Raw genomic sequence first — 14,500 nt, 5'->3', positions numbered from 1 at the left:
AAAATAGAAAATCAAAAAGTTACTCAGTCGTCTGAGTAAGGAAGTAAGGTGTCATGTTGTACAAAATCAGCTTTCCCCTCCACATAGCTCAGTATTGTTTGTTTGATTCTGCACGTTAAAAGGTAAGTTTTTTTTTTAATTTTACTTATTTATTTATTCATTTCCACAACCCTCCTCATTTTAAGACATTGTTGGAAATCAGGCTTCTGAGTGCTACACTCACCTTTGACAACTGTGTCATTATCCAGAAATCCTTTCTTGAAAAAAGAAGGATGAATGAGTGAGAGTGAACAGGTCAACCCAACACTCAAAACAACAACAAAATCATACTGACAGACTACTTTTTGTAAATCACCAACACATTAAGGATATAAAAACATCTGAAGAAATACATGGAAACACTTGAAATACTTGGGGAATTTTTTTTTCCAGGGTAACTATTTATCACAGGTGTCACTTTGTTTACTGGCGATGTAGTACATGAAAAATAGTTACTGCATTAATTAAAAAATATCAGTAGCAATTCCATGCTGTAATAAAATGCAAGATGTTGCATGTTGAGAACTATAACACACGATTTTATAGATTTGAAAGGGTTTGGTTTTTTTTGCATAAAGGTATTTCTCTCATCGGACACAAATGACAAAAGTGAGTGAAGTTAGTTTATTTTTATAAAAATGTTGTAATGATCAAGAGTGCACCATAAAAGTTATCTATTTATCTATAAAGCAAGATGTGTCTGTGTGTGTTTGTGGCTCACATATCTCTCTGTTTGTCAGATTGGCCTCAGCTTTTGGATATGGCTTGTGTGTGGCACAATGATGTGCATCCTTTGTTATGAAAATTTTGGGGATTAATTTTCAAAACCCTTATTTTGAAGTCATCATCATCATTACTGGCACAAGGTGGAACATTCACGCGCCAGGTTCAACAAAGATCATCAACAAAGATGAGCCACTCTCTGCCTTAAACAGATCCCTATCTTTAACGCGTTCACGGGGGAGAGACGGAAAAAATAAATTAAAGAAATAAATAATACCAAAACACTCTACACATATGCGAGCCAGATACACAGACATTTCTTGCTTTATTATCACAAGGCGGAATGTTCTCATGCGCCAGCTTCAACAACGATCGTCAACAAAGCTCCTAGTTTTCTATAGGAATACATACTTCCTAGGGGTACTGCCCTCGTCTTATACGTTTAAACATCTTCACACTTTTTTCCTGAAACAATTTCTTTGAATATAAAAATTCTCCCACGCTAAGCCACTTTTGGCCTGAAGCAGTTTATTTCAGAAGTCTATGTGTGAACGCCTTCTTGCACTCTGAGCAACGTCAAATAAGTTTCTATGTAGTAGGAAGACTGACTGCTCAGTCACTGCATTGCTCCTGATCTCACTCAAGCAGAAGCTCTTTTATATTTAAAATGACATGCACAGAAACAGGCCATTTGTTAGAAGGATAACTCTGCTGTATAAAGGCCCTGAGGCCCACTGGTGACGGTGCTTACCCCTGGATTTCTGGGAGTGAATCTAGTGCCCATTTACACCTGGTGCACTAAGACAATGCAAATGAAGTATCAAACGCCAAGGATACAGACGAGCTGCATGACTGGAAATCAAATGCAGGTCTACGTATACAGCCCGACTCTTTTTCCCACTGAGCTACCTGCTCTGCTCCTTAAAGACCTCAAAAGCTTAATTTCTAGAATGTGCTACCTTCTGCTTCGATTGGATATTTCTGGCAAGAAACAACATCTGTTCTTACACTCCTAGCATTGTTACTCTTGCTGATAAGGTGCACAAAATGAACTCCTTTAAGGCTTTGCTGACTTTACAATATTGGGATTGGCGATCATTTTCCTGTAGCTCAGCTGCAGCCAGGAATGCAGAGAGACCTTTTTGTGCAAATGAACCGAGATGCAGCACACAGCTGTATAGTTCACCAGCATATGGATTAAATAAATAACGTCTGCACAGAGCTTGTTAACACTTGTTCAGCTGGCTACAACACAATCGCTGAAAAGAAAAAAAAAACCCTGATGCTCGCGTCTGCGTGCACCCAGACAAAGGCGCGCACACACAAATAGGTAAGCAAACATTCTTAAGGAGCAAATTTGTAGGTAAGTAGGTGCAGCACATGTTATTGTGGGAGCAAGTAGTGACACATACACAGATCTATTGGCTTAAGAAACACACGCACAGAACGCTTTTGGTAAGTACCTTATGCAGTCTACCCAAAGCACAAAACATCTCAGCGCATGTCATCTTAGACGCATGTCTATAGGGTAATATACTTTAAAAAGTTGGGTCTCACAAAGAGCCAGACTTGCGCACATTCACTTACAGTGATGCACAGACTTAAACAACAGTGTCATCTGCCTGACCCGCAGTCAGATACACTGAGGACTGAGGGTTGCAGTGTAATGATGTCGTGTAGCAGCTGAACCTGGACCATGATTTGGGGTCTGGTCTCCATCTGGCTATGTGGTCAGCTGCTAACCTAATCTGATTAATGGATTACAACCAAAGCACTGCCACACAAACTCAGGAACAGCCACACAGAGTAGGATAAATTGTTAGAAGGATTGGAAACAAAGTTGGGTCCACTTTGCCAGGTTTGAGCAATTAACAGTCATAATCTGATTAATGCCTTCCCCCGCCACCCCCCACCCCCACCCCCCAAGGCCACAAAGGGGGTGGGTGTAAAAGTAAATATTAACAATGTTAGCAACCGGACATTAGCATCAAACCCACAATCCTAAAAGTGCTGCAAGCAGTTTGGGCAGTGGTTTTCAACATTGACTCCACAGACAAAATGTCCAGGTGGGATCAGGTCAGGTCTGGGAGCATGTACTGGTGTCGCCACAACAAAACACTATGGAACTGTCTTAGGTGCTGGATGACAACCATCCAGACAACCAACTGTAAGGTAAGTGTGAGAATCCTAAAATAATGTATTAATATTTGGCTCCTCTAACAACAGCAACTTTGGCAATAAATTGTTTTATTATATGGCTGTGACGCTAAATGCACACTAATTGGCTGATTACAGACTGCAGATTGCAGATGCAGATTAATTAATTTGTGCAGATTAATTTCAGAACACAGGAATAAGATGCTATGCTGTTTGGTACAAAACCAGAACTCTACCCACTGCATTATGAGTAATGGCAAAACACCTGTTATCACGCTGAAAACTCATTCTGGTCCTGTATGCAATGGGTGGTAAACAATAGGCAAGTAGACATACAACTGAGAGTATGCAACAGTCAAGATGGCGCTAACGTGTAGCATCACAACATTAAAATATGAAGGCCTGGTTTGAATGTTTTTAAAAATATCGATAGATGTTTAGAGTTTGACGTGATAAGGATTTTTGTGTTTGGATGTTTGGTTTTGAGGGATAATACCATTTGTGTGTGTGTGGGAGGGGGGTAGTACCCTCTCATGAATGAGAATTTGTTGGTGTCACTGCCCCCCCCCCCCCCCCCCACGCAATGAACAACCCACCAAAAGTGCGAGAGAGATAAAATGAAAAACATCAAGTAACGGGTAAGTGGTAGACTTCTGTGTGCCTCAATGAAATAAGATCCCAAATATCTTGAGTTTGTGTGCACAGACTGTGTCACATGTACCATTTATTATATTTGACATAAAGCAATGAATTGTGAGTCATCTCAGAAGAAGCCATTGTCACATTACCTGCTTTGCTCAACCTACCATCTAGAATTCAAACATATTCAACTGTATTTTAATTATCAAACAGATTAAACGAGTTGACCACTGAAATATTTTTATGCAAGGTCAAAAGCAGAAAATATATGGTTGCAAACCACTTTAAAGTTTCTTCAAATCTTAACCAGTGAATCATTGCTTGACAATACTTTAAAACCAATAAAACCAAATTATCTTGAATGTAGCTAGTTTTAAACTAGTTTAAGGTACTGTGCCTTTTGTTTAGAGCTGCATACAATGTGGAACTAGGGCTGGGCTATAGGGACCAAAAATCATTTTCATATATATTAGAGCTGAGCAGCGATTAAAAATGTTAATCGCAATTAATCGCATGATTTCCACTGTTATACGCAAAATCCAAAAATTAATTCAAAAGCAGTACATAGCACAATTTTATTTTAAATGTTCTGCCATATGAACGAAAGTGCCATAACCTGCAAAAACATAGCAACAGCATTTTGTTTATGCAGTTGCAGTTAACAGGGTTAATAACAACAACAGTGAGTTATGGTTTAAGTTTACAGACAAACATCCAAGATTTTTAAAGAATCTTCTTTTTTGACTTAAAACTATTTTAATTACAAGTTATTTAATGTAAGAAAAAAAATAAGGATTTTCTTGAATAAACTGGCTGGGTATAAATTCGCACTTCTGATGTTGCTGACACATATCTACACTATTGTGTTTTGGCCCGATGCCTTGTTTCTTCTGGCTTTAAAGTAAGGCTGTAACAAAGATTAATAATAATAAAAAACTATGGCTTTTCTTCACACAATTTGGTGCTCAAAATGCAGGTAATAGTGTTTCAGAGGGTTATAAATTTAAAAATCTTCCTGGGAACGTTGCCCTGCACTCCATTATCCTGCAGCGCTCCCTGCGCAGCTAGCTGAAAGGAGAATTTTAGCGGCTGTAGGAGAACCTTTCATCCAGCGCTGGTGCGCGGTTTACTGCAAGGACAACTTTAGCGGCTATAGGAGAACTTTTCCCCAGCGCTCGGTGCAGGGCTCACTCAGGAGAACTTTAGCGGCTTCGGTTCTGTCGACCACGCCGTCTGGAAGCACTTTAAAATTAAAATGGCCATGCAAACGTTTCATGCCCTTCTCCATGTCTGTGGCAAAAAAAAACCTGCATTAACGTGCGATAAAAAAAATTTATCGGCGTTAATGTGTTAACGCGATAATAACGCGTTAACTTGCCCAGTCCTAATATATATATAATTATATTATATGTATTTCATATGAAATGGGCTAAACATTCAGTTCTAACTCAGTGCCACACATGTCACAAGCACTTTTATTTAAAGGCTAATCAAATATGAAACCTCCTAGGTTTTCTATTTCTGTTCAATAAAGCACAGCTGTGCAAATAAACATACAAACTAGAGTGGGTGAATAGTTTGGGAAATTTTTTGCAGCATTTTAAAGCTTCATTAATCCACTTTTGCAATACAGACCATATTTGTAGTGATGTGAAAGGACACTTCTTTTGAGGAGAGAGATTTACAGTCGATAGGGAATGCATCAGGATTAAACTTTTGCTGTCGTGTGTCAGTGTTTATATATGTTTTACAGCTTAACCACTGTGACACAATCACAAAATAACATTTTGTTAGTCTCTTTAAATTTTTTCAGTGAAGACTGTCACTGTCTTGTCACTTTTTTCTCTCACTCTGACTGAAGCTTTCTCTCTGCTACCAGGTAAAAACACAGCCGAGTCTCTGTGAAGCCAAACCCCACATAGTCTAAACACAACCTATACGGCCAAATTTTCATCCTGTTCACTCTGCGTTCCAAGGATGTATCTATGTCATTTTCATCTTTGCTACTTTTTGGAAAGACTGATGCCATTAACTTGAACACTGCCACCTCATATTCCTGGAAAGTTGTGCAGTTGTGAGGAAAAGCCCCTCAGATAGAGGGGGCAGGGTTGAGCCAATGAGACAGCTGCCTGCCTACGTTTGATGCAAAGGAAGAGGAGAGGAAGATACGGCTTCAATGGGGTGAAAAATAACATGTCGTCATAACGCAACATCAAAAATATATCATTATTATGGTATTGTCCCATCTATACGTCACCTTCTAAAATATATCGGTAGCTCATAATATCGAGATGCCACCCACTCCTATATGTACAAAGTGATATTTAAAACCAATTTATTTCTAATGCCCCTTTCACACTGGACCTGCATAGAGCTGCACTGTGCTGTGCATCTGTTATGCAGGAATGGCTGCATATGTTACGTGGAGGGGGAAAGCTTTGGCCCACCTCCTCTTCTTCTTCTTCTGTGGTTTTGGCCGGCCTCCTCTTCCTATGTGGTTTTTAAGCTTAACTGCCAGCAAAGTTCAGCAGAGTCCAGCGGGATGAATAAACTCTAGCAATGCAGGTATGTACTGATAAAAAAACAAAAAGGATTTTTCACTGGACTGGCGTAGGGTAGCGTACACTTGTGGAGGCATGGTGTACAGTAGTGCAGTGTTGTATAGAATTGCGTAGAGCACTGCGTCCAGTGCTCTATGGTGAATGCCCGCAAAAAAATGAATCCTTTAATTTTTTGCATCCATTTCGCAGACCCATTTGCATCCCTCATCGCATTGCCACATAGGGCTGCATAAGGTCGGCGGCGTCGGTACGCCGAATTATGCAACTCTACGTCGGCCTGGTCTGAAAGGGGCTTAAATAAACAAAAACTAATTGAGCAAATCTTTGGGTAGTTGAAAAAAATTTCTTGACAGGTCACAAACGATTATCAGTATCAAGTGTTTTCTTGGCAACTGGCATATCAATTTGTCAAATGCTTATTTCATCTCGAGTTGGAGGAGAGTTTTTTAAGTCATGACTGAACTTGTTTCTCATAACATTCCTCAATTTCTCTAACCTGGGGAAAAAGGCTATTCTGATTTGTATTAGCCCATCAAAGATTATACACATGAAAATGCATGAATACAAATATTACAGCTAAAGGCATCAAGCAGCTTACTTCAATTTGCACTGCTGAAAACCATAGCAAAGCCATTACACCATATAATGAAAAACATGCACAAACACAAATTCATGCACTCAAGTGCACAAGAGGCCTCATGCACACAAAGGGCTGTAAATTCACACAAATACACTCTTAATTTAACTACTCCTACATTAAAGAGTATAAGTAAGTAAACTGAAGCTTTTTATGGATGCCTGACATTTCAGCGGTCGTGCACATTTGAAGATGGACTCCACCACAAATACACACTGGACTAATGAACTCCATTTTCTTTTCACATTAGTTATCTGACACAAATAACAATTTAACAAAATTTCACATGTGGTGTCCTTAACAAGGCAGTTTGGGATTAAATTGACAATATTTTTTTTAAAGACTGCACTGTAGTTATCAAGGCTTCAGAACAATTTTGCTTCTATCAAACAACTATCGATTTTATGACTAACGGCATTGAATGAAGTGCAAAAAAAATGCCAACAAAAAAAAAAGAAGAGTAAAAATAAATCTAATATTTTCACTCATGATAAATTAAATATAGCATGGCAGTTTGGTCCAAGTACTGCCCACGACAAAATATTAACACAGCTTAAATTCAATCATGTTTAGTTTACTGTTACTGCATTACTGCCTGTGCATACTTCCATAAAAATCTAAACTTGGTGCAAATGCATCTCCTGTAGTGCAAAAAAACAAACAAACTGTGGGTTCTTAAATGCAGTAAACGGTAGGTCTGTTCAAAACAAGTTAGTTAACAAGTGAAACAAGTACAATTAAAAGTCATACTATAATTACAGGGTTATTTTCACCACAGTCACAGTGCAGCTGAAAGTAATACTGCTAATAGTGGTTTTACCAACATATGACTTTAAAGTATTTGAAATAGTCACAAAAATCCAAACTGTATTCAAGACGGATTAGCAAGCTTTCAGATACTTCACACGTCAAGAACTAAACACAATTTGAGGAAATTACACAATTATTTACTTCAATTTCATCATTCAGTAATGCCAAATAATAACAGCTTTCAGTCGCGCCTCATAGTATGGATGAACGTAAGGATTGCTGGGTGTAAACACGTTACTGCATTTTCAGAATTTAAACAATATTAATAAAAATGCTTCTTGGGTCTCAGCAAAGCTCAGCTTGTTGCTTCAGGCGGCGGCATTCTGATGTGACGCACGCAGTCACTTCCTACAACAGCGATGACTAACGGCAGGTTTTCAGAACACTGTTGCTCTGCATAAACGCCCTTTTTAACAGCAGCCATTTAGTTCTTGTTCACTTTCTAGCTGAAGGCAATGTGACTCCAAAAACTGGTTGTGCTTTTACAGCCAGGAGTGTCATGTTCATACATTTATTTTGACATCACATGCAGATTGTGAGTTATTTGTTCTTGTTAAATGTTTAAATCATGACAGAAGAACAGAAGTATGTCCTAAAACAAAATGCATTAATCTGAACTTTGTTCAGAGATTATGTAAACTTCACGATATAATCAAAGGTGATCATGGAATATTTGTCATCTAAAAAAAAAATTTTTAAAACTAGCAATGCTTAAAATTCAAAAGAAATCTAAAGATATTCGTGTTCAATGTGCTAAAAAATTGTTTTAAATTCATGATCCAAAACAATCCTTAACACACAACTTTACTCATAAAATAATCAATAATAATTACTCAAGGTTCCCCCCTTAAAATCAAATGGGTATAATAAACTGTTTCCAGGATAATAAAGGAATTAGAGTAAAGAATTATGATGATATTGCTCATGAATTAATTTGAATGACATTTACCATCTAATTATAAAGCAATATTGTTGTAAAAAGTTACTAATAGTGATGTCATCCTACCTCTGCTGATCATCAGGTTATAAAAATGTCATGTTCGGCTCCGGGCTTTGGCATCAGGTCTGGCTACGTGGCTCGTTTTGGCGCTGCACTGCAGCGGTGTGTCCAGCAGCGCAGATCGGCTACTGGCCCTCAGTATTCCACACGGTAATGGAAAGCAGAAAGCAGGTGTCAGGCCCACACTAATGCCCTGCCATTTCTTTATCAGCTCCTCTGAACTCCACAATAGTCTATGAACATTACAGATTTAAAAAGCAAAACAAAAAAAGGTATCTGTTTCCTTGGGTTTCCTTCAAGAAACGTGTCAGCAAGCTTTGGCAGTCGCACCTCTTGGGTAAATTTACAGTTTTGAAGTTGGCCAGACGTGTTTGTAGGTCCAAGTTGTACGTTTCATGCAGTCTGCAGCTCTTGTTGTCCAGCTTTATTTTATTATTTTTTTTACTGGTTCAGGCCTCGTCGCAGTTGTCAGAGTCCACCATCCCTTTAGCAACCTGAAAAATGACAGGAAGACAAATAACATTAGAAACTGGCACTCTAACATTTACTGGAACCTATTTAAGCCAAACCTCAGACATTTTGTCCATATTTTACATTTACGGGAAACAATTTCATCCAGATTTCAGACAACAAAAGTGAAGAGCTGATCAAAGGTATACAATAAGGAAGGAAAAAAAAAAACTTAATGCCTTGTTGAAACCTCAGCCAGTCAAAATCTCTAATTCTCCCAATTTGGTTTTGCTACCACAGCTGATGACTGACAACGCCTTCCACATGTGAAAGAAATGTTTAAAGGCTCCGAGATGAAGGCAAGTGAGTGATTGTAAAATGTCTAAAAGCTGTGTCAGTGACAAAGGAAAATACCAGTCAGCTTTTCGTCACTGAAAATAGTCAACAGGCACAGTGGAGCATCATATCTCAGCCGCAGCCCATTTAAAAAGCATTTAAACACAAAATTAGGCATGCACATATTTTCCATCACAGCTAAAAATATCATTAACAGGTAGGGCTGCAAGTGATGATTTTTTCGAAATTTACTGATTAATTAGTTAATCAGTGTAGTCATTTTTTGTAGTCATTTTTTCCTTAGTCTTAGTTGTTCTGATTTGAAAGTTATCCTTTGGTTAATTTTCCAGTACAAAATAAACATAAATTCTCCCAATTACTTTCAAACTTGCATCCACAAATTTTGTCAACAGAAAAAAATATTTTACAGATATAAAAGTGCCAAAAATTAAAAAGGCCCCATGTAAAAACAAAACAAAACATGGAACTAAGTCCTGCACACAGCAGAAAAAGAGAAAATAAAATCCTAACACATTTCTCAGGGCATATTTCCTGTAACACATTTCATCAGACTGCAGCTAGCAATTATTTTCATTTTTAATTAATCTGTTGTTTAATAATAATAATAATAATACATTAGTTCAGTAATTTCCCAAAGCATGGGCCGTGGCCCAACAAGGGGCCACTGGGGTACTGCAGATGGGTCATGGCCCCCGACTGGACCATGAAAGTATTGCAGATGCGTCATGAGAGGTCATTAAAAATGAATCAGAAAAAATGACTTTGCTTTTCAATTTTGTTAAAAGTATAAAATTACTGTATTTCCAGAATAAGTCGCATTTATTTTACTAGCTTGGGAGGTCCTGCAATTTAAACTTCAATGAGACTTATATAATGAAAAATTACACATTCATTAGTCCTATAGATAATTATAATAACAATGTATATAATACTTTCCCATGAATTAAAGCACTTAACAAAATAAACTAATAATTAAAGTGGTGTTCAGAGTGCACATCAGGAATGTCAAAGATGTCAAAGTGGCCCCTGGCATTTTTTAAGATAAGGAATGGCTGTATTAGATGTTTGGTCCACAAAATGTAAGAAAACTATGAATCACTCAGTGTTTTTCAAAGCCCAAAATAATGTCTGTCCTCAAAAAATGAAAAAATATAATGCAAAAACACCCTTGGCTGAATGAGCATCGTCTTCTTTATAATTTGCAGTTGTTTAATTGCTATCCCAGTGCAAAGTACACAGTATACATATATATAATTATAATTATGCATTAATTGTTATTTTATGAAGAGTCTATTCTCTTATGTACAATTTGCACTTGTTCAATCAAGCCCCTCTATTTTGTCACGTGATAATTCCACAAGGTCGACAATGGAAATAAGCGTTTATGCTTTATTGTGTTATCCACGTATCACTGATACATTCAAATGTGTGTTTATATTGATGTTGCAGAATAAACTCAATTAATCATAAACAATATTTTATTTATGTTTTAAAGTCATTGTACATGTGCGCATACATGAGCTTTTGACAAAAGCGGAAGTTAGCTTTGAGTTAGCAGAAGTTAGCATGCACGCTGACATCCGCAAGATGTCTTGTAAATCACTCCAGGAGTGTTATCGGGTTACAAAAACAGTGTTTTCAGTTTTAGAAGTGTTTATTTCTCATTACCATTTACATAATATATGAGAAACATGTTATATTTACACATAAATGAAGCAGTTTTGGAGCGCCAGAGAGAGAACAGTCAGTGACATAACAGTGCCACTCTGCTCTGATTGGCTGTTATCGCGCCACTCAAAAGAAAAAAAAATGGATTTGCATGATTCATAGCATAAAAATATGAAACAGAATGCAACTTTTTAGCCTCTTAAAATACTTCTTAAAATAGGTCAAGGTTAGCCATCTTTGAACTTGTCCAAGGTCGGTGTCCCAAGAATGTTCCCTGTGAATTTGAAGACTCTGGCAGTAATAGGACTGGACTTATGCTGAACACAGACAGACAGACGGACGGATGCAAAGCCTTCCCAATAGAGCACCACAGTGTTGTTTGAACCGTGTGTGATTTTGCGGGATTTGACCACTTATGAGGACCTGCGCTACCAGCATAAGTTCACACTGAAAAATGGTGGACTGTTTTTCTTTCGGCTGCAATCACTGAAGCAGTCCCGTAAAGTATTTTTTCCAGTTCCCAGTGGAGAAGGGAAAACAAGGCAGATGGGAGACGTAGCTCCGTTCTCTCGCCTGCTAAACCGCCTCAACATGTTTGTGCTCCGGGTCATAAACAAACTGCAACACGTCCACTTTCCCACCACATCATCACTTTTCTTTGCATTTTCACTTTGTTTGCATGCTATTTGCCCAAAAATCCATTGAAAATGCTGAGGTTTTTCCCCGGAAGTAGAGAAATTACATCATTTACGTCATATTTTACCACTTTAGCGACTGTCCTCAAACGAGACTGCAGTGCCCTATACACAATGGCCATATTTTGATGGCCTTGGGTAATAAAAACATGCAGACTGATTCATCAAAAACCAAAAGAGCTGTGGTTCTTTTCATAATTGATTAATTGTTCCACATATGATCTTTCACAGCTAAAAGTCATACTAACAGGAAAAAAATCTGCTTGAAAATTGTGTGTTCTATCTGCCTTTGTAACAAAATGAATAATAAGTCAGAGCAAAGACGGCCACACTGAATGGAGTTTCAGTAAAAGCAATTATTTCTGTGTCACTGCTGGGGAAAAAAGGGGGGGCACTCTAATAACAGCTATCTGTAATATAAGGCCTCTGCCTCTTTCCCTTATCTGTCTTTTTCACTATCTGAAGTCAATTCGGCACTCCCAATAAAGTATTCAATACAGTTAGCCAATTAATAATAAAAAAAGCCATGAGAAAAAAAATAATTAGCAGCAGATTTATAATATTAGTGGTCAGTGGTTCCAGCAAATCAATCTGTTCAAAGAATATTACTCCCTCTATTTCAATATTGACTACTTTACAAGACTGTTCCTGATGATCCGTTTCCAGGATTTAATTAATAGATTGGTGAGAATAATGTTACCAGTGGCTGTGACTATTGTACATCATGTTTTCTTTATTCTGTAATTCTAGTGTTAAACATCAATCTCTCCATTTCTTAGTTCCCCCTTTTGTTGCCCCAACCGCAAGTCACCCCACCCTTTCTCTGTATCACTCCACCCGCCTTCCCTCTCTCGCCACTACCCCTTCTTCTTCTTTCCATCCATCCTGCTTCTCTTTCGCCCTCTCACCACAAATCTAAATCCGAGTCTGTATTTATACAAAGCCATTTTCCTTGGGTCAATCTGAAATGTGTGTGTGCAGACACACACACACACACACACACACAGAGACAGAGAGAGAGAGAGAGAGAGAGAGAGAGAGAGTGTCTACAACGCCTGACAAAAATTATGGAATCACCGGCCTCGGAGGATGTTCATTCAGTTGTTTAATTTTGTAGAAAAAAAGCAGATCACAGACATGACACAAAACTAAAGTCATTTCAAATGGCAACTTTCTGGCTTTAAGAAACACTATAAGAAATCAAGAAAAAAAGATTGTGGCAGTCAGTAACGGTTACTTTTTTAGACCAAGCAGAGGAAAAAAATATGGAATCACCCTGTAAATTTTCATCCCCAAAACGAACACCTGCATCATATCAGATCTGCTCGTTAGTCTGCATCTAAAAAGGAATGAACACACCTTGGAGAGCTGTTGCACCAAGTGGACTGACATGAATCATGGCTCCAACACGAGAGATGTCAATTGAAACAAAGGAGAGGATTATCAAACTCTTAAAAGAGAGTAAATCATCACGCAATGTTGCAAAAGATGTTGGTTGTTCACAGTCAGCTGTGTCTAAACTCTGGACCAAATACAAACAACATGGGAAGGTTGTTAAAGGCAAACATACTGGTAGACCAAGGAAGACATCAAAGCGTCAAGACAGAAAACTTAAAGCAATATGTCTCAAAAATCGAAAAATGTACAACAAAACAAATGAGGAACGAATGGGAGGAAACTGGAGTCAACGTCTGTGACCGAACTGTAAGAAACCGCCTAAAGGAAATGGGATTTACATACAGAAAAGCTAAACGAAAGGCATCATTAACACCTAAACAGAAAAAAACAAGGTTACAATGGGCTAAGGAAAAGCAACTGTGGACTGTGGATGACTGGATGAAAGTCATATTCAGTGATGAATCTCGAATCTGCATTGGGCAAGGTGATGATGCTGGAACTTTTGTTTGGTGCCTTTCCAATGAGATTTATAAAGATGACTGCCTGAAGAGAACATGTAAATTTCCACAGTCATTGATGATATGGGGCTGCATGTCAGGTAAAGGCACTGGGGAGATGGCTGTCATTACATCATCAATAAATGCACAAGTTTATGTTGATATTTTGGACAATTGAAAGGATGTTTGGGGATGATGAAATCATTTTTCAAGATGATAATGCATCTTGCCATAGAGCAAAAACTGCAAAAACATTCCTTGCAAAAAGACACATAGGGTCAATGTCATGGCATAGGGTCAATGTCAATGAGCAGATCTGATTTGATGCAGGTGTTAATTTGGGGGATGAAAATTTACAGGGTGATTCCATAATTTTTTCCTCAAAATTGAGTGATTCCATATTTTTTCCTCTGCTTGGTCTAAAAAAGTAACCGTTACTGACTGCCACAATGTTTTTTTCTTGATTTCTTATAGCGTTTCTTAAAGCCAGAAAGTTGCCATTTGAAATGACTTTAGTTTTGTGTCATGTCTGTGATCTGCTTTTTTTTCTACAAAATTAAACAACTGAATGAACATCCTCTGAGGCCAGTGATTCCATAATTTTTGCCAGGGGTTGTATATCTGGAAGTTGAAGCTACTGCAGTAGGTTCTTTGTCATTCAGACGACCTGGACATTAAACTGTCCTTTCTTTGGACACAGCTCAGTTTATGATTTCTGTCCTTAGTGAACAGTGCTAAAAGATGCATTACTGCCAGTGAGGCCAGACTTCAAGAGAGCTGAAATAGGTCCAGAAAACCTGGTTCAGTGAGGCTTTGGCCACATAAACTTCAACTTCAAACTTCAGATTATTTTGGGGGCAAGTCACTAA

The 14,500-nt window shown here is 38.1% G+C and overlaps 1 long non-coding RNA gene across 2 annotated transcripts in view; it reads right to left on the bottom strand.

Annotated features, from left to right (window-relative positions):
• The window catches only part of LOC117502194, a 147,077-nt gene that overhangs the window by 67,545 nt on the left and 65,032 nt on the right, over positions 1–14,500 (bottom strand). For both annotated transcript variants that reach the window (XR_004558219.1, XR_004558220.1), the window contains exon 2: positions 8,573–9,060. This is a non-coding gene — a long non-coding RNA (uncharacterized LOC117502194). The remainder of the gene's footprint in view (positions 1–8,572; positions 9,061–14,500) is intronic.

Source organism: Thalassophryne amazonica, chromosome 20 (assembly GCF_902500255.1).
Source record: "Thalassophryne amazonica chromosome 20, fThaAma1.1, whole genome shotgun sequence".
NCBI classification, from domain to species: Eukaryota; Metazoa; Chordata; class Actinopteri; order Batrachoidiformes; family Batrachoididae; genus Thalassophryne; species Thalassophryne amazonica.
The sequence above is the reverse complement of the archived record's forward strand: the minus strand, read 5'-3'. Positions and strand labels throughout refer to the sequence as shown.